The sequence below is a fragment of the Perca flavescens genome, chromosome 18 (assembly GCF_004354835.1).
Source record: "Perca flavescens isolate YP-PL-M2 chromosome 18, PFLA_1.0, whole genome shotgun sequence".
Taxonomy (NCBI): domain Eukaryota; kingdom Metazoa; phylum Chordata; class Actinopteri; order Perciformes; family Percidae; genus Perca; species Perca flavescens.
In genome coordinates this window covers 28,864,420-28,889,255 of record NC_041348.1, presented here as the reverse complement: position 1 = coordinate 28,889,255, position 24,836 = coordinate 28,864,420, and the positions used below count along the sequence as shown (strand labels likewise).

At 43.8% G+C, this 24,836-nt stretch overlaps 1 protein-coding gene across 1 annotated transcript in view; it reads right to left on the bottom strand.

The window, feature by feature from the left end:
• The window catches only part of hivep2a (HIVEP zinc finger 2a), a 79,850-nt gene that overhangs the window by 51,028 nt on the left and 3,986 nt on the right, over positions 1–24,836 (bottom strand). Inside the window, exon 2 of the mRNA XM_028604656.1 lies at positions 15,507–15,561. The gene's annotated coding sequence lies outside the window, so the exon portion shown is untranslated. The remainder of the gene's footprint in view (positions 1–15,506; positions 15,562–24,836) is intronic.

Genomic DNA, 24,836 nt, shown 5'->3' with positions numbered 1-24,836 from the left:
ACCCTTACCCTCACCCTAACCATAACCTAATTCTATCCCTAATCCTAAAACCAAGTCTTAACCCTCAAACAGTCCTTTAAACTTGTGGGGTCCAGCATTTTGGCCCCACAAAGCTGTCGGGACCCCACAGTTATACTGGACTCCCGGTTTTTGGACCCCACGAATATAGTTAAACAAGCCCACACACACACACACACACACACACACACACACACACACACACACACACATTGTATGCTTTAGCATCAGGGGCCCACAACAGAAAAATCAAATCTGGCCCAGACCAAAAGTGCAAAAAGTATGCAGACAGGGGTGTCCACCTAGTTTTGGCCACATACTGTAGTGTTCAGTAACTGGCTCGGTTCCTGTCCGTTAGCATCTACACTTAATCTACACACAAGTCTCCAATCAAGGCCTCAGCATGGGAGTGGACATCATGCATGTGTGAGTGTGCACGTGGACAGTACTGGGAATGAGTGTGTGTTTCTGACAAGACGCCACACGCCGCCAGTGTCACATACAAAAGGTTGTGGGGGGGGCTGACAGCCCGTCTCTACGGCAACCAAATGGATGTTTACCGTCAATAAACCGACGTCTCGGCTGTGAGAGCACACGCTGGTTTTAATGCTGAAACTCTCAGCGTGCCATTCGGATCCCATCGATTGTTTATCAATAAATAAATGAGATGAAAGGAGAGATGGAGAGAGAGGGAGAGGGAGAGAGAGAGGGACAGAAGGCAGAGGAAGAGGAAGATTGAATGAGATGGAGAATGGGACGGAGGGAGAGGACGAGTAGAAGAGAGAGAGATCGCGCAAAGCTGGAAAGAACAATAAGGCTTACAGTGAAGGGGAACAAAGAAGGGAGAGAGAGAGAGAGAGAGTGAGAGAATGAGTGAGTGTGAGAGAGAGAGAGAGAGAGAGAGCGAGAGAGAGAGAGAGAGAGAGAGAGAGAGCGAGAGAGATCATGTGCAGAGGTCAGGTGCATTTTTTTCATAGTCCAGGAAACAGAGAACAATTCATTTGGATACTTGTTTTACTTCCCGAGAGCTCCGGCTAAAGATCCTTCTTCCTGCTGCTGCGTCTGTCTGTCTGTCAGACTGTCGGCAGAGTCCCAGACAGACGCTGGGCTCCGTCAACTCATGCAGTCAGACTTGTTTCTAGGGCTGTCCTCGACTAAAGAAATTCTTAGTCGACTAACACTTATAGGATTTTGTCGACAAATCGATTAGTTGATTTAATTGACAGAGCTGTGCTCTTTGAGAGGTGGTTAAGACTAGAAAAGCACAATAGAAATGTATTTAATTAACCATCTGTAAAACTGAGTTTCTCCACAATTAATCCTGCAAAAGCACCACTTTAAATCTTGTGTTTACCATAAATGTGCTCAGAAGTTTCTTGGAAATAAGTAATTAAGCATGAATAAGCATAAAAAATGACTAATCTACTAAAGAAATCTTAGTCGACTAAGACCAAAACGACCGATTAGTCGACTAATCGACTAAGAGGTGGCAGCACTAGTTGTTAAGTGTTAAGATGCTGTAGTTTGTAGAAACGATTTGCTGTGGTCGAATAACAGTGTTGTAGTCAAGAAGACCACCTAAACCGAGACCAAGTCCTTATCAAGAGCAGAGTGTATCGAGACCGAGACGAGACCGAGACTTTGAGGGGTCGAGACCGAGACGAGACCGAGACGAGACCGAGACTTTGAGGGGTCGAGACCGAGACGAGACCGAGACTTTGAGGGGTCGAGACCGAGACGAGACCGAGACTTTGAGGGGTCGAGACCGAGACTTTGAGGGGTCGAGACCAAGACGAGACCGAGACTTTGAGGGGTTGAGACCGAGACGAGACCGAGACGAGGCCGAGACGAGACCGAGACCGAGACGAGACCGAGACTTTGAGGGGTCGAGACCAAGACGAGACCGAGACTTTGAGGGGTTGAGACCGAGACGAGACCGAGACGAGACCGAGACTTTGAGGGGTCGAGACCGAGACGAGACCGAGACTTTGAGGGGTTGAGACCGAGACGAGAACGAGACTTTGAGGGTTGAGACCGAGACGAGAACGAGACTTTGAGGGGTTGAGACCGAGACTTTGGCTGATTATGCGTTGAATTATGCGATCGCATAATCACGTTTTTCTGGAGGGACTGTATTTTGCACAATGTGTTTGGCGAGTAAGCTCTTATTTTGTCTTGTGTTCTGAAGGGGAATTCAAAAAGTATTAAGTATTAAGGGAAATGTCCAAGTTTAAGGTGTTTTCACTGTGGATTTGTTTAAGTGTTTTTTTAAGTTAACATCTTTCCAAAAAGTCAATGAGTAATCGTGTTGAATAATCCTAACCTAACCCTTTCTCCGTAATCGAGACGCCCTAATGGCGAACTTTGGTCTGCATATCGTGTACGCTGTCCCCCGTACCGTGACAAACCGTGACAGCCCCGATATATGCAAATGCTTACTTCATGTTCCACGGACACATACACAAAGGCAAACAGATGTCCACTCACAGGTGACCTTACACACACACACACACACACACACACACACACACACACACACACACACACACAAGCTCAATGTGACACTGTTTCCATTTTACTCCTGCAGGCTTTACTACTGTTTTGTCTCTCTCTCTCTCTGTGAGGGACACACAGACACACACACACACACACACACACACACACATACACAAAGACACACACACAGACACACACACACACACACGGTGAGGAAACCGTAGGAACAGATGAAGGCGCTGTCAGCAGCACCTGCTCCTCCTCCCCTCATCCTCTCTGCCTTTGTCTCTCCCTCCTCCCTTACCTTTCTTTCTTTTCTCTTGTCTGGTCTCCTTTGGATTCCCTTCCTCCACCTTACATCCTCTTTTGTCTCCTCCACTCTGCTCCCTCTTTACTCTGACTTATCGCTCTTTTCTCCTCACCAACACAAACAAGTGCCCCCCATCGCAGAAAAAAAAAAAAAAAAACAGTCAATAAGTACAAAGTACTGTTCACATATTTATTCTTTTCTTTTTCTTTTCCATCTTCCAGTTGAGTGTTATGAGCCGTTCCCTCCCGAGGTTAGAGTCCCCTGACCTCAGATGTCCAGCAAGGGGAGCGAATCACACGACTCGGCCTCCTCACCAACAAACACAAAGAGCCAACATTCAACAAAGTGTGTGTGTGTGTGTGTGTGTGTGTGTGTGTGTGTGTGTGTGTGAGAGAGAGATAGAGATAGAGAGAGAGTTTGTTGTATTAAGCCTTTGTTTTTCTCTCCACGATCTCTTTGTTTTAATGTCTTTTTGACCTCTGCCACCTCTCTCTCTCTCTCTCTCTCTCTCCCTCTCTTTCTCTCTCTCTCTAAAATCTCGTCCATCTTTCTCCCTCTTCTGTTACACTCCTTTCCCTTTTATTCCCTCTCTTCACTCATTTCTCTCCCCCATGTCTTTAACTCGTTCCTTCACTCTGTCAGTCCTTCTCCGCCCATCCCTCTGTCTTTTCCTCCTTTGTCCTGTTTTCTTTTCTCATTCCTTCATGTTACTCTTCTTGTCTCCCTCTTTCTCTCTGGCCGTCTTTGTCCTTTTTTCTTCTTCTTCTCTCTTCCCTCCCTCTCTCCCTCCCCTGTTTCTGCTCCTTCTTCTCTCTACTTCTTATCTTTTCCATCCCGCTCCCCACCTCTTTCATCGCCTCCTTCCGGTGGTAGTAATCACTCTTTACCTTTTTCCCCATTTAAAGTTACACTTTCTGTCGTCTGTGGTTTTAATTAATCACGCGACTCGTTAACGAACTCTCCCCCTCCACCGTTAATTAATCAGGTTTCTGCCTTAATGAACAGTCTAAACTCGTTAAACCTGTTTCGCTCTTAATTAGCCCGTTAGCTCCGGGGCCTAGCGCTCCGACAAGACTATTAGGCACTACTACGCCTTAATGGCAGCCGCCGTGGGTGTGTGCGTGAGCGTGTGTGTTAAGATTACCTCACTCCCTAATGGGGATGTTCAAATATTTATAGGGCAGGAAGCTGAATGTGAAGAATGATAGCGCTCAGGGAGACAGCAGACACTGAGGGAGTACATGAGAAGACTGATGCTGCCTTCAAGTGCTCCTCGTAAGCTCCAACTTCCGACCTCGGAAGTTGTAAAGCTATGGAAAGCCCAAAGGGTCACAACACGCCTCGCTCCTCCTTCACTGCAAAGATTTCACCCGACCGGCTGTCTCTCAGTGTCTCTAAATGAACTTTGGATGCCATTAAGGCCAATGTCACCTCACGGACAGACTTTTTCAGAATATTAGCATCTCGTTTGTCCCCAAACGCATGAATACTAGTCTGGATCCGGCGCGTCAGGCTTGTTCCGCCCTCTGGGCTCTATCTTGCACCCGACGCAAGTCTTGTTAATTTGTCCGAGCGAGACATGCAGGATAGGCTTGTGTTCAAATAAAGTTTGTTTTCTAAAGTCCTGTTTTTGTATCTCCGTCCATCATTTGTAATGAGAACTCAATAATGAACTGCTTACACTGAGAGCTGTAGATTTGAGACTGGGACTAAGTCCTTTAAACGAGGGCTGGGAACTTGACGACTGGGAGACTAGACCTGTTCTGATTCAGCTCTGCAGAAAGAACACTATTAAGGCCGATGCTATGTCGGAAACAGATAAAAGCCATTCTAAAAACGAGTAAACCAACACTCGTTTGAAAGCACAATAAAAAAAAAGTAAAAACATGATTTATAAAAACTGGAGCTCTCTTATCAAAACAACCCAACACCAATCTGATCTGACAAACCCTGGACAGTGTGTAGACCTGTAACTTGACTTGGCCTTCTCTCAAGTGACTTCAGACTTGGACTTGCCCCAAACGCTTTAAAACAGCTCTGCTGAGTGACATGGATAGGGCAGAGTCCAGTAGGATAGAGCAACGCCAGCGATCAGGTGATAACACAGGATGTTAACAAACCCTGAGCTCATTTAATTCAGCCTGGGAATGGAGCCAAGTGAGCGCATCCACGATGTCCAACATAATCACGTGCCGCTTATAAATCAGTGTGTGTCACACACACACATACAAGTCTCCTGAATCACAAGGGACGGTTTTGGCAAATAAAGTTCTATCTTTGACTTCCAATCAATCCCGTCTATTTAACTTCCCCTCGGGGGATACTGCCTGCAGACTTCAGGGAGTAAAACCCTAACAATACGACATTCATAACAGCCAAAACTATGTAACCAAGACCTTGTGATAAAGTCACATTTTCCTTTATGTCATGCAGACAGATTTAGAGCTGGGGCTGCGGAAACTTCTCACTTCCCCACTAAAGACATACTACTGGACACTTAATGTCACTCATGTAGCATATGCTAACGTGTTAGCATTTAGCTACGTATCACTGAACGCGGTGCATGCTCAAGTATCACGATTTGCTGCCAACGTCTGGACGATTTATGTCCTCATCGGGAAGTTGGGAAGCTCACAAAACACCAAACTCAGTAATTTGCTGCAGCAATTTGGTTCCGATGAGCCTTGAACCGTTGCTTCAGCCTTCAGGCGAGTGAAAAGCCTTCTGCCAACAGAGTGAGGTCATTCCACTTGTTTCCAATTCTGCTCACTTGTGTCAGGAATTCTCTGGATCTTAACACAGAAACAGGGGGAAGATACAGGCAGGTTGCTACATGGGACTATGAAGAAAATGAAACGCAGGGCGTGTAAATTGTCTCCTGATTCAAAGAATCTCACGGAAATGAATGCAATGATCTCACTCCCATTCATAGATTTAGCCTTAAGTATAGGACAAATGGGATTTTAAGACTTCTAATCAAATTACGTGCCGATGGTTATCTTTAGCGACAGGAAACGCATGACGACACGCGCGTGGTATCGAGCTCAGGAAGGTTTTGGTGTTGACATCACGGTGACATCAGCGTAAGGATGAGGTCAGGGTGTTGTGTTGCCCTGATTAAAGTAAAGGATGGATGGATGGATGGATGGATGGATTGATGAATGGAGAAAATGGGAGCGGGGAGAGAAAAAATAGAAATGAAGAGTGAGAGACGCCGGGAATAAGTGGGAGATAGAGAGAGAGAGTGATGCGTTTGGGATGCAAAAAAACCCTAAAAAAAAACGAAAGAAGCAATAACGGAATGAAGGAATGAAAGAGAAAAATAAGATGGGGGAAATAGGTCAGCATGAACTCACTGTTGAGGGACTGGGTGGAACCAGATGGGAAACACATGCTGTGAAACACACACACACACACACACACACACACACACACACACACACACGCGCGAGTGGGGGTGGAGTCTGATGGCGACCTCTTGACACCAGATGAAGGGAAGACACTTCTTCTCTCCTCCCTCGTTCCTCCTAATTCACTCCTAAAAACCTCATGCATCTGATGTAATCGCTCAGCTAACGCGCCTCACTGTCATCTCCGTGGAATTCTGGGTATTTGAGTCCTCAAAGAGTGCTACAACCAGAGGAAGAGTGTACTGTAACTCCACAGCGAGGCTGCGTTTGAGTGCCGTGGGAGAGGAGGTAAATAGCAGCAACCTTCATGTCAGAAACAGCTTTGGATAATACATTTTCCCGAAAAAAAAACAAGGGACATTTTGCAGAAAAAACTCCCAAACATTAGAAAATACCCAAATATTTATATATATAATATTATTTCACTGGACAGGTTAAACCACATCTCGCCACGGCATCACAGAATAAGTCGTCATCACTTCCTGAAAATGTATCAAAGCCAAGCGATGGACCGTACCATCCCATGTGGAGCGGGCCACGTGCTGACTGCATGGGAAACATTTGGGATTTTCCCACACGTGTGAGTGATGTGGTCCCTCTGTAAACATATTAAAGAGACGCCAGCGAGGACCACTAATCCTGCTGGTCGGGGGATACTGCCAGCTGCTTCCTGTGACAGGTGGCATCCTGCCGTTAGGACGTCCTCACATCCTTTTAGTCCCCCGATAACTTTAACCCCGAGGAGCCTCGTCTGAAACCTTCCACCACCCTCTCACACGTGGCAGCCGCTTCACCAAACCGTTAAGGGTGTGTTGTTTTCCACCGAGGAGCCCTTAACCCTTGTGGAGTCTTATCTAATCATCTTATCTAGTCTTTTTCTTTTTCTGGGTCAAAGTCCAAAAAAAAAATGCCACCGTTTTGCTCGTCTTTTTCGACACTTTTGTCCCTTTTTTTCCCCGAAGTTTCTGTCACTATTTTTCGCCGCTATTTTGACGTTTTTTTCTTTTAAGCTTTTCCAATGCTTTTGCCGTTTCCTGCCGTTTTTTGTCACTTTTACCAATGTTTTTGTCACTTTTGTTTCCCAAATTTTTTGCCACTTTTCCTGCCGTTTTTGAAGATGTTCCCGACATATTTGTCACTTTTTTTCCGAAGTTTCTGTCAGTATTTTTTCACCGCTTTTTGTGACGTTTTATCTTTTAAGCTTTTCCCATGCTTTTGTCACTTTTCCTGCAGTTTTTGAAGATTTTCCTGACATATTTGTCACTTTTTCTGATCTTTTTTCGTGCTTTTTTGACATTTTTTTCCTACGTTTTTCAACGTTCTATTATAAATTTTTCTTTACATGCTATAAAATTGAATAAAACACCCAAATTCAATGAAAGTAGTGAACTGATCATGCATTCAACTTGTGAAGAGTGTTGTACGGAACCATCCACGTTATTTTGTTTTAAAATGTGGTTGAAAGAAACCCACTTTTTGAAAATGGGTCAATTTTGACCTGAGAACAACAGGAAGGTTAAGCTGCTTCTCTAACGCCTTTTTGATTCGATGCCAACGTACGTGCGGTTAAGAAACCGGTCTTCCCAGTTCTGCAGGTTGCAAATACCTTAACAGGTGAGGCCGTAGAGTACAATACAGTAGGGTTGAGTATGTTCATTTTAAGACAATGATTACTTTTCTTTTGTCTTTGTAAGTTTAAGTCAAACAGCTGACTCAATTTGTTTCAAGTGAGTCAGTGGTGGATTCTGGGAAAGGGTTGGGTGAAAATTACCAGGGCTGATGGGAAATACACACACACACACACACAAGTTCCAGGTTGTGTATGTATTTTATTGCTTTGGCAACACAACAGTGACAGTCGTGCCAATGATGGATGTTTCAATTTAACTGGGTTCATTTTTTCATCTACTGTTAAAGAATTTCAAAATAAAACCTAAAAAGGTTCTTAAATTTGTCATCTACTTTTAAAGAATTTCAAAATAAAACCTAAAAAGTAATTCATTTTTTCATCTACCATTCAAAAATTTGTAAATAAAACGTGGAGGTTCTTCGTTTTTAAAGTCATCTACTTTTAAAGAATTTCTAAATAAAACCACACAAAAGTGGGCAAAATAAGATAAACACAAAGACATGCGGTCTTGCACAGTTGTATAGTCTTGTCTCACATGAACACTGTGCACTTCTGTACTTGTGAGGACCCTCATTGACAACCCTAACCTTCACCATCACAACTACATACCTGACCTCAACCGTTACCCTAACCTTAACCCCAAACCTAGTTCAAAAAGACTTCAAACAGTCCTTTAAAGAGGTGAGGACCAGAAAATCACTCACAGACTGAAATACGCTCACATTTGTGCACGCTGTGCGAGAATAAAAAGCATCTGCATTTGCAGATTTGTCCATTACCTAATGGAAAAAGTGAAACGCCTGTTCAAAAACTTAATTTTCTGCTTTTTTGCAAAACCCCAAGCCATTAATATTAGTGGTATGAAACTACTATTATTCCATGTTGATGCAAAAACCATGCAGAGCTCCAGAGTTGAGGCTCTCGTCATGGGCAGACCCTGTATCGTGATTCTGGGTCAGCTGCATGTTCGTTTTCTCTTTGAACAATAATTGCGGGTCACACGATGATCACAGGACGATCCAGAGCTGCAGTCGCATTGCTAATTATAAGAGCATTTTGTATTGTGAAATAATGGACGATACTCTCAAGTAATGATTCGGCAAAATGGCTTGAAAGCAAACGTTTGGGTTAATATCCAGGGTCAAAGTTAATCCTCTTACGTTTTCAGAAAGTCCTGACCTGAAATGTTTTCCGACTCCTCCTGAAGAACTCCAAAAGAACACCAATATCCAAAGCACTGACGCTTGAATCACAAACTGAACACAAACTCACAAAGTATTCCTCATCACTACCCCAGAATAGGGAAGTTGCTCAATTACATCATGTCTGATTGGCCAACCGTTAGGTTACGATAAAGTCTGCTTTGCTGTAAACCAGATTAATCATCACATGCACAGTTTCCCATCACATACTCTACTAGTGCGTTCTATATCCCGGAAACGAGGTCGCTGTACCACGCTGACCCTTGCATATCGTTCTCTCCTCGCTACTGCACACTCGGCGAAACGTCGGGAGGTTGCAGCTGATTCCGTGGGTGAGGAAAAAGTCTAATTAAGGCGCCCCACACTTGTCTGTAGCTCACATCTAAGAAACTGGTCCGACCAGTTCGGCAACATGCGCGTCTACAGTACAGGCCAAAAGTTTGGAAACACCTTCTCATTCAATGCATTTCCTTTTTGTTTTCATGACTATTTACATTGTAGATTCTCACTGAAGGCATCAAAACTATGAATGAACACATGTGGAATTATGTACTTAACAAAAAAGTGTGAAATAACTGAAAACATATTTTAGATTCTTCAAAGTAGCCACCCTTTGCTTTTTTATCAATAAGGGAAACATTTCCACTAATTAACCCTGACAAAGCACACCTGTGAAGGTAAAACCATTTCAGGTGACTACCTCATGAAGCTCATTGAGAGAACACCAAGGGTTTGCAGAGTTATCAAAAAAAAGCAAAGGGTGTCTACTTTGAAGAATCTAAAATATAAGACATGTTTTCAGTTATTTCACACTTTGTTAAGTACGTAATTCCATATGTGTTCATTCATAGTTTTGATGCCTTCAGTGAGAATCTACAATGTAAATAGTCATGAAAATAAATAAACACATGAATGAGAAGGTGTGTCCAAACTTTTGGCCTGTACTGTATGTCATAATGAACCTGATCTAGTTTTTACGGCACTGGCACACAGGAGATGTGTTTAATGTTGACATTATAACGTCTTTCAAACTGACACTTGACCTGCTCGTATTTCCATCCTTTAAAAAGACTTTAAGGAAGCAGGGTACATGGGTTGTGTTTCTTTCTCTCCGAAAAGTCGTCTCATGAGAACACACTATAATAATCTTTGGGCCCGATTCCACCCCTCCCAACAATGGAGGTAAAGAGTGTTTTTTTTCTGCTCGGAAGTCCATCCTGTCCGATTTCAAATCGTGAATATTAAACATGTTCAATATTTACGAGTGTGAGTGGATAACACCAGGGATGCAGTCTAGTCTTGCTGTACCCGGGTCAGGCTTCTGTGGGAGAGCAGCGCTCATATACACGGAGCTTATAGCGCTGATCAGCGGACCACCAAGGGAGGGAGAGCTTGGGGGAGACGCGGAGCAGCGCTAACCTAATGCAGGGTTTCCCCTACCATTAGGTCCCGAGACGGTTTTTGGCAGCTCCAAAGCCGTATGGATGTGAAACGGGCAAAAAAACAGCGCCAGAAAAGTTGAAAAAAACCTCAAACAAACTGAAAGAGTTTTCTCAGATCTAATGATTGTACTGTACTGTGTTGGACTTCTTTTAACAATTTTTTTGAGTATTGTTTTATGTATTATCTGCTCTAGCTTTTCCATAGTTTTAGACACAGATATGGTGATTAACGGTCCAAATGTATGTCAAATTCCATAAAAACATCACATTTTCTTGAGGAAGGACCCCTAAACTTCTGGCTGATTAGACCTCTGCCCAGGACTCTGTTGGTGTGTATAAACTGATTGACTGACATCTTCCTGAGCCTCCAGTTAGCTCTGCTGCACCTGTCTTTATCATTCTTATTGGTAGATGAAATTCGTGACGTAATAAATTCCCATCTATTGCTGCGTTCCCGACAAACTTAGACTTAGTAGTCGCGTTCCAGGCAAAGTCACGACAAACCCTTCTGGCTAGCGTCAGCTAGCCGCTAGCTGATACTAGCGATTTCATAAAGTGTAGTAGTACACAATCGTGTGTGTATTGCTTTGATTACAATGTGCGAAATTACTTTACGTTGCCTATTTATGTCTATTTATTTCTATTTCTCACCATTAATCACCAGCGTCTGTACAGCATCAACAGAACATAATGAGCATTATGCTGCATTGGAGACACAATTTTTAGCCCGTAAATTATGACTTCAAGTCACAACTCACGACTTGGAAGTGTTCCAGGCAAAGTCACGACAAACCCTTCTAGCTAGCGTTAGCGTTAGCTAGTGGCTACCTACCGTTGACGTTAGCTAGCACTAGCTGATACTGGCGATTTCTAGATTTCTAGTCGGCGACATATTTTGGGCTTCATTTAATAAACATAACCTGTAGTAGTACACAATTGTATGTGTATTGCTTTGATTACAATGTGCGGAATTACTTTACGTTGTCTATTTATTTCTCTTTCTCACCGTTAATCACCTGCGTCTGTACAGCATCAACAGGGGGTCGCCATTGTTGTTTATGTGTGTGTGACGTCAGAAACTGTAACTGGGAGTATACGACCATCTGGTACGAGTTCACGGGGAGTAAGTTCTAGGTTTGACCACCGTTCCAGGACGCTTTCACAGGGAGAAGGTTGTGGAAACACGGGTTACGAGTTGCCTGGAACGCAGCATAAGCTCCGGCCCACCTTTAACCTGGGCAGAGGTCTGATCAGCTAGAATAACTGAAATCACCTGTGTGGGTGACCAGGGCCTTTATTGGAATCTGTTGTATCAGTATATCTGGTGTGCTCTTTTGGCCAAATCATTCTCTCTCTCTCTCTCTCTCTCTCTCTCTCTCTCTCTCTCGCCACACACTATAGGAACAAAACTATTAAATCTATTATTACCTGTCGTTATGTGTGTGGGGTCTCTCCCATTTCCATCATTGGTTAGGATTGAATCTTTTATTGTGGGCCAGGCATTGGACAGCTGAGAGGAGAGTAGTTTTATACAGTTCTTGTCATTGCTGGCATGTTTGCTCGGACCTTAATTGACAGCAGACGCTAGCTTGTTCTCCATCCACAACAATACGCTGTTTTTTTTTTTTCCGTTGGTGTTTTTTTTATTCGAGATAATATTTCCAATACTCGCAGCGAGTTTAAAGTTACCATCGCAGCTGTTTGCCACCTGTTTTTTTGCCTCGCGTGCTTTTCCTCGCTACGTCTGCATGCGAACATGTATTTCCATTTACGTCGTTGCCGTGCATGGGGCTGCGAAAACAAACTGGATTTATGCTTGAGATGATATCAGGGAAGCCAAAAAAATAAATAAAAAATGCCTCTCTTACCGCCTCTGGAGGTTGTCAGGGGCATCTGGATCCTCCCTTGCTGTCCATGAACCAGAGCGTGGGTGCATTTACCCCTGGATTATTTTTCTGTTTAGCTTCGTCCAAATACTGTGGCGACCCGTAACTCGAGCCAGTTCAAAAAAGTTTTGACATGTTGGGAGTTTACTCTGCACTCGGCACCGCATATTTGCAACCAAACTGCACCAAACAAAACTCGTTGAAACTACTCGGCCTATTGTTGCATCTGATCCTATGTTACTCTGTGTTTAGTTTTTTTTGTGAGAATGTATTGTGTTGATGAAAGCCACATTTCCTACAGGGGAGAGTAAAAAAGTTCTCGACCCCGAACAGCCCTTTGCCTATGTTGGAGCGCGAGCGTTACCCAACTGGAGCAAGACAGCTGCATCAATATCAGACTGGAGAGAGAGAGAGAGAGAGAGAGAGAGAGAGAGAGAAGGGGGGTGAGAGAATAGAGATGGCCATGACAGAGAGAGAGAGAGAAGGGGAGAGGGGGGAGAAGAGGTCAGCAAGGTTCTATTTTTATCTTTCCTCAAGTCGTGTCTCGGCTTGAATGGAGGCAAAGAAGCAAAAAAGAATTGTGTTGATAGGCGCACACGCAATTTATTTCATAACCTTGGCACACGGCAGGCTGCGGAAAGTCAGCGAGTGTGTCAGTGTGCGTGTGCGTGTGTGTGATCACAAAGCTATCCGAGCCGCCATCGTAGCCTCGCTCCGACTTCCCCGGAGAGCTCGAAAAACATCTTCTCATTGCAACATTTTATTGTGTACGGATTTGTTCTTTCACAATATCGTTTTTTTTTTTTTTTTTTTTTGGATCGCGCACACTCATACAGCCTTTGTAATCCCTGAGTGATGCTTATATTACAGTGTGTGTGTGTGTGTGTGTGTGTGTGTGTGTGTGTGTGTGTGTGTGTGTGTGTGTGTGTGTGTAAGCGTGTTAGGGCAGGTAACATATTCGTTTATCGCTTTCTCAGATGCTTTTTTTTTGGTCCAACCACAGTGTCTGTGTCAAACCCATATCATCCCAGCAACTAATGGTAATTTAGCTCGCTGGGATGTGCGTGTGTGTGTGTGTGTGTGTGTGTGTGTGTGTGTTTTTACAGTAGACTTCTTGTTCCATTTCTGGTTGTGGTCACATTGAAATTCGGGTCTTCTCCTGCTGTTGTAACTATTTAGATTGAAGGAGTTCTTTTTTTTTGGGATGCCTCAGCACAGAAACCAGCTGGCGATGCTCCATGATAAGGGAAATACCTTTGTTAATTTTCTTGTTAAACTTAACTTTCACCCTGAAATAACGACTTCACTTTAAGTTTGTCCTAACTTGTCTCCACTTACGTCCCATCCCTTGATACTGGAAGAATTGGTGTGAAAAGGATAATAGTTTCTGAACTGTGTATCTGCTGTAAACACTCTCAAATGAAAGCTGGAAATCCGAATCTTTAGGATGGTCGGCAAAACAACCCCCAAAAAAAGCGTGCACTGCACCTCTGATCTCACTGTATACAGATGTTTACATATCGGTAGAATAAGTAGTCATGAGTCTCTGTTTAATGTTTCTTATCGGGGGAACCTTTCTTTATAGTGGATTTATGTTGCTTTGGAACAAAGTTTAAATGCACCGAGTGGAAAATACTCCAAGCTGTATGGAGAGCATCCAAAGGTTAAGGAGACAGCCCTGAATCACCCTTCACATGTGAACGTTCAGGTTACGTGTACAAGGACTTTGATATGTGGATGGAAACTGAGCTTTTGCAGAACATTCTTGGCCCAAAACACACCGCTCCGTTTCACTCTGGGGTTTGTGAAACGCACACACTTTGGCCACGTCCACACGTACCAAAAGAGATCCCATATGTAAATGACTCAAATCATAGACAGTATATAAACTGGACCACCAGCTCTGGACGGAGACCAGTGACGGATATTAGAAGCACTTTTCCGGCATTGGCTGAGCGTTACTGAGCAGCCTCCAACTGACAGAGACGGCGTAGATGTCACGTGAGCAACCTGTCTGAAAGTTGGAAGTCTTCTCAAGAAGAAATCTCAATCATTCCCAATCTCACAGAGACGGAGAGTGTAGGTATATGTTAGGAGATAACATAGGCACAGGCTAATTATTGATCACTAAAATGCTAGTTAACATTGGTAATTAAACTTAAACAGCTAATGTGAGTCCAAACTGTCTGTGAGCTTCTCCTGTACTATACGTTAATTCCTCTACTAATTGACAGTAAGTCTTGTGGTTATGACCCAATCGTTAGCCTATTTTTATAAAAACGTCTGCTACGGAGCCATAACGTGAGGTACAAGGTAATGGAGCCTTTTATACATTGTTGTGTTTCTTTAGAAATAAACAACGGACAGATAGAGTCTTTAAACGCTTCAGATGTAAAGTTATTCGCTGTCAAAGTGACGTCAAAATGAATGGGAGTCAATGGGATGCTAACGGGAGGTGATCGTTTGGTAGCATCAAAATGGCGCCATAGGAGGTTAGAGTTCTCAAGCGAAGCTTACCCGCTTGCTTCATATGCCAGGCCTATAGGTGGCGCCGTTTCTGCTACAGAAATTCACCCAAAAACGGCGAAGAAGAGGCGGAGCATGTATACAAACAGACAGCAGAAGAAGAAACCAAACACAAGCTAGCTAGCTAGCTGTATGCCACCTTCGACGCTACAGTGCTGGTGTGGTTGTGGCCATGAGGACGAATGCATGTTCACGTGGGTGTGGTCGTTGTCGTGAGACACCGCCGCGGGGTAAATGCTCGAAGGCTAGAGATGGATGGGTGTGGCGATGACATCATCGGTACGCAAGTGTGCGGCTTTGCCGTCTAAACCAAGCCGCGAGGGCGGCGTTTTTGAATTTTCTTTTCGCTCCTGGGACCAGGTTTCAAAAAAGTGCGTCTTCAGGCAGTGCGTTTACAGGATTTGTTTGGACAATCGGCCAAAACGATGCAAAAACGATGCAAAAACGATGCAAAACCATGCGTCTCCGTGTGGACGGCCCCTTCATCACACCCACAAAATCAACGTTACACAACTCAAGCTGTGCCGTCCGCTGTCCTGTAACAACCTGTGATCACTGAGGGAAAGGTGGTTAAGTGTCAGCGTACCTGTTTGTCTGTGCGTGCTCAGTTCGGTTTCAGAGAGTTTCCTCGCGTGGCCATCCTGTAGGAAAACACACGAGAGAGCGATCGTGAGTGCGAGTTCATGACTTTACCATCTCAAACCCCATCTACAGACTCTACAAGCCAACTTTCATTCACATCTTTGGTGTCAAGGATATCGCACAGTTCAGAAAATAACAGATATGTCGGACTGAATTTGGAGGCAGTGTGTATGAAATTATGCAAAAAGGACGGAGAATATTGTTCTTTTGATAAGAGCGCAGCCATCAAAAAAAAAACATCTATGAAGTTTGAATATTATACTCAGTGAAAACATTGTGTAGCTTTAATGACAAGCAATAACATATTATTAAGATACAATCTTAAAACTGTGGGCAGAATCAATATGTTACAAAGTTAAATATGTGTTTCAGTGCAGATATATCTGTGTATATGCAAGTGGTTTCATGGTGTGTATGCATGGTTGTGTATTCAATCCAAGGGGTTTCTCTCTGTGTGTGTGTGTGTGTGTGTGTGTGTGTGTGTGTGTGTGTGTGTGTGTGTGTGTGTGTGTGTGTGTGTGTGTGTGTGTTTGTGCATTTCTGAGGGAGTCCGGTCACTATCGCAACAGGAAATAAACAGGATGTGGCGGAGGAAGTGTTCACCGGAGCTGTGAAGCCGAAACTCCAACCTCCCTTTTTACTATCACTCACACACACACACACACACACACACACACAGACACGCACGCACGCACGCACGCACACACACACACACTAAACAACTTCTTAAGCAGGAATAAATGAGATTTTGATTGAGAAAAGAGGGGGGAGGAAAAGAGAGGAGGAAAGAAATAATGAGAGAGAGAAAAAATGGGAGATAAAAGAGAGGGCAAACAAAACAGAGTGAAAGAAAACAGGCAGAGAGAGAGGAAGGGAGAGCAAGACAAATGGGGAGAAAGGGGGGAAAGGAAAGAGAGGACACAGAGAGGGAGAAACAGAAAAGAGAGAGAAAGCAGAAGGGAGAGAAAGAGAGAGATGGGGAGAAGCTAAGGTAGGAAGAAAAGAAAAGACGGGGGAGAAAGACTAGAAAGTTGTAAATGCAGTAGAGCAAGAGAAATAGGAGTGGGGGGGTCAGAAGGGGGAGTAAAAGAGAGAAAGGGCGAAGAGGGGGAGATAAAAGAGAGAGAAATCTCACAGCCAAATTCATCTGATTTGTCGTCTCTTTGCCACATTGTTTATAGTGTGGCGGATACACACACGCACGCAGGCACACACACACACACACACACACACACACACACACACACACACACACAGGTTCGTGACACTAGTCTTAACCCTCAAACAGCCCTTTAAACTTTTGGGGTCCAGCATTTTGGCCCCACGAAGCTGTCAGGACCCCACAAGTATACTGGACTCCCGGTTATGGGACCCCACAAATATAGTTAAACAAGAGAACACACACACACACACACACACACACACACACACACACACACACACACACACACACACAGTGGGAAAGCTCTTTTCAAGTCAGATTTTTCCAAGTCGTCCTCTTGCTCCGGTCTGTCACACGAAGGCAGGGAAAAACTGTGACACTGTTTTTCTTTTTCATGTCTGTCAAAACACACATACACCGCACACACATACACCGCACACACATACACCGCACACACATACACCGCACACACATACACCGCACACACATACACCGCACACACATACACTGCACACACATACACTGCACACACATACACCGCACACATACACCGCGCACACATACACCGCACACACATACACCGCACACACATACACTGCACACACATACAACGCACACACATACACCGCACACACATACACCGCACACATACACCGCACACACATACACCGCACACACATACACTGCACACACATACACTGCACACACATACAACGCACACACATACACCGCACACAGATACACTGCACACACATACAACGCACACACATACACCGCACACACATACACCGCACGCACACATACACCGCACACACATACACCGCACACACATACACTGCACACACATACACCGCACACACATACACTGCACACACATACAACGCACACACATACACCGCACACACATACACCGCGCACACATACACCGCACACACATACACCGCACACAGATACACTGCAGACACATACACTGCACACACATACACCGCGCATACATATACCGCACACACATACACTGCACACACATACACCATACACACATACACCGCACACACATACAACGTGCACACACATACACCGCACACACATACACTGTACACACATACACCGCACACACATACACCGCACACACATACACCGCACACACATACACCGCACACACATACAACATGCACACAGACACTGAACACACAGACACTGAACACACATACACCGTATACACATACACCGTGCACACATACACCACACACACATACACCACACACACATACAACGTGCACACATACACCGCACACAGACACTGTACACACACACACACCGGCGAGGGTGAGTTATATGTTTCCATCTGTCTGAGTGGAGCTTTTCCAAAGAGGAAAATGAAGCCATCCAGCTGTGTTTAGTCTTTTTCATTGTCTAACAACATGATCACATTTAATCTACAGAGCAGCTCCTCAGCATGTTTTACCCATAATCCCGTTATGCTGATCCCATGACTCAAAGGAGCTGACGTGAAATCGATCAGGTCTGGTTATTGATTAGAATACCACAGCTACTGCAACAGCGGGTCATTCAGTCATTTATTTTCCAGACTGACACAAATGAGTAACCAGCACCCTTACTCGACCTCTGACACACAAAATATGTAAAACACAAAAAACTTAAAGCACACTTAATTCTCATCGCACAAGGACAAAGACGATAATTGGATGAAGGCAGAAGAAGAAAGTGTGGTTTAATATCAGTAGTCAGCACTTTACAGTAGCCTTAATCAGGTTAAGATCATTAGTGGGAAGCTAAACACACTTAAGGGAGTCTAATGAAGCTGATGTAAGTTACGTGACACCACAGGCTTTAAAGGGAAAGCCCATTAATTATTGCTTTTCGACAAACTGCTTACATTTTGTACGCAGTTGTGTGTGTTTTTCTTCGGATGATCACCAAGTGAAGGAAAGATTTTCACCTCCTCGCTGTTGACTTTCAGCTGTTGCAGCAACTTTTATGCACTAAAGCAATCTGAAGATATTAGTTAAGAGTCAGCGAGAAAAATTTAATGTAAGCATTTTAAGGGTCCTATGACATGCTGCTTTTTGGATGCTTTTATATAGACCTTAGTGGTCCCCTAATACTGTATCTGACGTGTCTTTTATATAGACCTTAGTGGTCCCCTAATACTGTATCTGACGTGTCTTTTATATAGACCTTAGTGGTCCCCTAATACTGTATCTGAAGTCTCTTTTATATAGACCTTAGTGGTCCCCTAATACTGTATCTGAAGTGTCTTTTATATAGACCTTAGTGGTCCCCTAATACTGTATCTGAAGTGTCTTTTATATAGACCTTAGTGGTCCCCTAATACTGTATCTGAAGTTTCTTTTATATAGACCTTAGTGGTCCCCTAATACTGTATCTGAAGTGTCTTTTATATAGACCTTAGTGGTCCCCTAATACTGTATCTGAAGTGTCTTTTATATAGACCTTAGTGGTCCCCTAATACTGTATCTGAAGTTTCTTTTATATAGACCTTAGTGGTCCCCTAATACTGTATCTGAAGTCTCTTTTATATAGACCTTAGTGGTCCCCTAATACTGTATCTGAAGTATCTTTTATATAAACCTTAGTGGTCCCCTAATACTGTATCTGAAGTCTCTTTTATATAGACCTTAGTGGTCCCCTAATACTGTATCTGAAGTCTCTTTCCCGAAATTCAGCCTTGGTGCAGAATTACAGCCACTAGAGTCAGTCAGAATTTGAACCACCAAACATCCAGTTTGTCCACAAAGTCTATACTTTGGACCTTATTCCAATTCAACATCCATAAACATGCAGAAGTGAATGGAATTAATCACGTTGACAAATAGTTTTTAAATGCAGTACTTCTGTTTGTTGAGAGAGTGTGGAAAGAATGAGGACAAACAGATGAAAGGAAAAACTCAGCAAAGAGAGAGGGGATGACATGGAACAAGGTCACAAGTTGGATTCAAATCCACAACATCTGGAAGACATGGCTGCAGGCTGGGAAATTACCACCAAGCCACCGGCCAAACTCTGGCAACCTGTGGCTGCGACCGGTGGGCCTGTTTGCTGGACCCAGTTTTGGCGGGTAACCAACCATCATTTGGAGTTTGATTCTGCTCTAAGTAGCATATTCGGATGCCAAAATGAGAAGGAAGCAAGTGGATTTTGGAATCTGTTAACCACTGTAGGCTGGTAGATCAAATGCTTCAATCATTCCTGATAGTCTGCACAATTTGCTCCCCAATAAAATAATGTCAGAAAAAAAAAGACTTTCTGAAAGGATCAAATCGCGCTAATCGCATCCTTCCCCCTTTAACTTCTTTTCCTACCTTCTCTCCAAACTGGAAGATGGAAAGATCAAGGCAGAGACGAGACAAGAGAGGGCAAAGGAGAAACAAAGAGGTGTGGAATATTCCTCTGTTGATTTTCCGTTCAGTGCAGACTGGGAAGTAAAATGGCCTCTGGGTTCGGTTAGTTTCTATTCTCATCTCTTCCCTATTCCCTTTTTCCCTCCTCTATCCTTCAGTGAAGCCGTCTCCTACGGCCACGGACTACTTGTATTTCTGTTTGTGTCCCAGTCCTGCTTCTCATCACCCTATTCTTTCCAGCTGTGTTTCAGTTTTAGAATATTAAAACAATCGACCAACCAGGCAACCGCGCAAACAACCGATCAACTATCTGCCCTGTGACAAGCACTCCAAAGCAGCAACGTCTGATCACCTTATGAATCTAATAACTTTTCGACACACTTTCAAAAACAACCGCCCTATCAACTAGCTAAACAACTCGTGCATGTATCATGCAAATGTTACAGGATTTTTAAGAAGCTGTGCTCGTCCACTGACAGAATTATTCAGAATCAGAATCAGCTTTATTGGCCAGGTTTGCGTAGACAAACAAGGAGTTTGACTCCGGCTAATCTTTGCTCTCAAAGTACAGCAATTGACATATTAAGAATAAAAACAGAGATGATGGTTAAGAATATAAAAATATAGTGTACAGTATTACAATAAAATACAATTTACAATTTTACAAAAGAAATATACAAAAGAGAGGGAAGGAATAGTGCAATATCGGTCAATAGACTGAGATTTAAGGATCTGAATATGAGTACAGTGCTAGGCAGATCAGTGCAATGGTAATATATTAATAATTAAATAAATAATTATAAAAAATTCCTCAGTTTAATCAATCAAATGATGAGCAGGGGGAAACAACGTTTACAGACAACCTCACTTTGAAATTGGCTGGGAACTTTGATATATCAATCACTCAATTCATACTTAAAACCAAAGACACAACACTTAGAGTATCCTAACGTTTACCATTCAAATCCCTCATTGTACAAACTCGTCAGTCTTTCAACCTACCAACCCATCAAACACATGCCAATACATTCAATCAACTCCAAAATATGCCACAATTGCAACCATTTGTTCAGTAAAGCAGCTATGTTTTGAGAGGAATTTAAGTTCCCAATAGATTCACAGCACGAAAAGGTTGAGCCAACAGACAAACAGCCATCCACCCGCCAAGAAATGCATAGAACTATTCTTTACAAGACCTTCAAATCATGCCAATAAACATATTCAGTTACTATCGAACAATCACGAATATTCTTTGTATATGTAACCAAACAGCAAACTAACTAACCCGTCCACGGGAACATCAGCCAGTCATCAGTCATTCAGCCATCCAACCAACCAAGCCCCTGTTCAACCATTCAACTCAACAAACAGCCAAACTGTGGAGAACCATTGACCAGCAAATCATGAAAACGTAACAATCAGCCAGCCATCGAAACTAACTACCTGAATATCCAATCAAAAAGACTTCATAAACATCTAACCAGTTTGACCAAACTTTCCGATACTTTCCTAAAATTTTACAATCGAGAATGCCTAACAGTCAGCCACCAGTGCTGTATCTAAACTCCTATCAGCGTAGAGACCTAAATTACTATTAGGCCTACATTTTGAACATAAAACCATTCGTTGATCTTTGTCTCAATCAGCCAATCAATCAGGCGTCTAAAATATCCACAAATAATGGATGATTCAAATTGGCCAGCGACTTTTAACTTGAATATGGGCATATTTCAGTCATTTTATGTGCCGGTTAGGACTGACTGAAGTACTGCATGTAGAGAGAAGGAAAGGGGAAGGAAAATGCCTAGTTTATATTCCACTGTTAAGCTGCTCATTATGGAGCCAGACACCCCCCCCCCCCCCCCCCCAAAAAAAAACACACACACACACACACACACACACACTCAGACCGCAGAGGAATTTCCTACTTTCATATAAAACTGATAATGGGATGTGTCCCAGCGGGAGTGGAAAATCAGAGGTGACTTACGAGCCTCCACATTCCAACCCCACACACACACACACACACACACACACACACACACACACACACACACACACACACACACACACACACTAACTTGTACACCTCTGGGAACGATGGAGAGAGAGAGAGAAAGAGAGAAAAGTTTGGCAGAGAGAAAACAGTTAACTCTTCTGAGTTTCCATGTCTTTAGAGCGACGGGCGTCTTTATCCTGTCTCTTTCGTGTTGACGGGTGGGGGGGGCAAGGGGGTGGGGGGGGGCAAGGAGGTGGGGGGGGGGGGGGCAGTTGTCCTCGGCCTTTACTGAGCAGTCAGGAGGGCAATTCTTTCAACACGTAGCTGCAATGTGTGACACAGCTAGAGTCAAATTCAGATTATGGTGAAATGAGGACACAGAATGCTAATGGGACGAGGAGAAAAGAGATTATTGAAGAGGAGAGGACAGAAATGATACCTCTCTCTCTCTCTCTCTCTCTCTCTCTCTCTCTCTCCTCGTTTGACACTGAGGTGAGGACAAGGGTGGATGCGGGAGGGATGACCACGAGAGAAAGACGACAAGAAAAAGGAGGAGGATGTAGATAGCATCAGAAGAGGAGAGGAGAGGAGAGGGGAAAGCAAAAAAGGAGCAACAGAAAATATGTTACTGCAATAGGCAACAACACCACTCTTCCTCTTTTCTCTCTCCCTCACGCGTCATTCTTTCTCCTTCTAACCCTTTTTTCTATCATTCATAATCCTTCCATCTTTTCCCCTCCTCACTCCTACATTGTCTTATCATCCCTGGTTCTCTGTTGCTCTTCCCCCATCACTTCATCATCCCTGTATTTCAGCCTCTATCACTCCCTTCACCCCTCTTCTGCTTTATCACTCCTCTCTCTCTCTCTCTCTATCTCTCTCTCTCTCTCTTTCACGCCTCAACATCCCTCCATGCCTCTATAGCTCCTCCTGTCACCTCTTCTCTCCCCCCGAACGCTCCCCCACTCCATCATACAGTACCTTCTACATCTCCTCTTCTATCCCTCCCTCCATCTGTCCTTCGGCATCCCTTATCTCTTCCTCCATCAGGCTCTCTGTTCCGCTCACCCCTTCATTAAGCTGGGTTGATTTTAATTGTATACGTTGGTTCTAATTTTGCTGTAATGGTGTTTTTATAAGTGAGATGTTTCAAAAAATAACATCAAAAGTCCATCCTTTTCTCCATCATTCCCTCAAAATCCCTCCATTCCTGCATCCATCTGTATCCCTCCTCACTTCTATCCTCTAGCATTTTTTTCCCTGTCTGCCTCCATCTGTCCATCCCTCCCTCTCCTATCATCCCTCCATCACGAAGCTCTGTTTGCCAGGCGACCAGAGGCTATGATATGCTGCCACTACCTGCTGTGTGTGTGTGTGTGTGTGTGTGTGTGTGTGTGTGTGTGTGTGTGTGTGTGTGTGTGTGGGGTCCTGGCAGCGTTTGCAGCACAGAAGGTATAAGGGGCTTATACCTGCAGAGAGAGAGAGAGAGAGACAGAGATAGAGAGAGACAGAGACAAAGAGAGAGAGAGAGAGAGAGACAGAGAGAGAGATATGAATGTGGAGTGTGTCTTGAAACTGGACGACAAGGTGATACAGCCACCTGTCCTGCTTGAGCATGTGTGTGTGTGTGTGTGTGTGTGTGTGTGTGTGTCTGTGTTTGTGTTAAGGATACTAAGCGGAAGCTGGATTGTGTTCGGTAACATGAGTTCTGTCTTTGAGACACGCACACACACACACACACACACACACACACAGAAGAAGCACAAATATAGGACAGACAGACAGACAGATGTTGAAGAAGGAATGACAGAAACAGAAATAGAGTGAAGAAGTAACTTAAAACCATTAAATTCACACACCACCACTACTGCTACTACTACTAAATGCGTCTAGATTTCTAGGCCAGGCTTCGTGGACAGCTCCACGAAAAAGCCCCGTAAGTGGACCGCGAGTCACGACTCGTTCTTCATTCGCTAAGGGCATCCACTTTGCTAACTGCTGTCAGCTAAGCTGCATGCTAACTACCGCGTTACCAGTAGGGGTGGGACAAAATATCGATACGGCAATATATCGTCCGTCTTCGTGCGATACGAGAATCGCTACACTGCAGCGCCAAATATCAATATTTTAAATGAATAAATACGGAGCTCTGAATAGACTTCCCTGCTCCCATGCAGCATCACTACTTCATGGCTCCTCGAGGTGGCGCTCGACACATGAACGAGGGGAACCTGAACGTGAGTTAACTAGCCGAAGAGGAAGATGCGGACAGCAAATTGAGGGAAATATCAGATGACCCAGGCACTTTTAAGTCCAAAGTCTGGACCCAGGGTTGTTCTGTAGTTCTGTTATTTTAATTAGAGTCTGAACAGACTGAAAATCTTTGGCGGTTTTCTAACAGTTGGGACATGCAGTGAATAAAGAGAGAAAAGCTGCACTCGACCCTTCCAGTTTGTATTCGGTTAGAGCGATATTGTGATGTATCCTAGGATCCTAGGATCGTCCAGCAAAATATTGATTATTGGTACCACAAGCCGTGTATCGTGTATCGCAGGGGTGTCAAACTCAACTTCCCAGAGGGCCACACTGGAAAATCAAGGGCCAGACGTGTACATGTTATTGACATGCTTTATTTAATTGAAAAATAACAGCTTGGTCGACATCAAACCCCAAAAAATTTAACTTAGCCATCAAAGAAAAAAGCGACACAAAAACATGAAAAAAAATGTG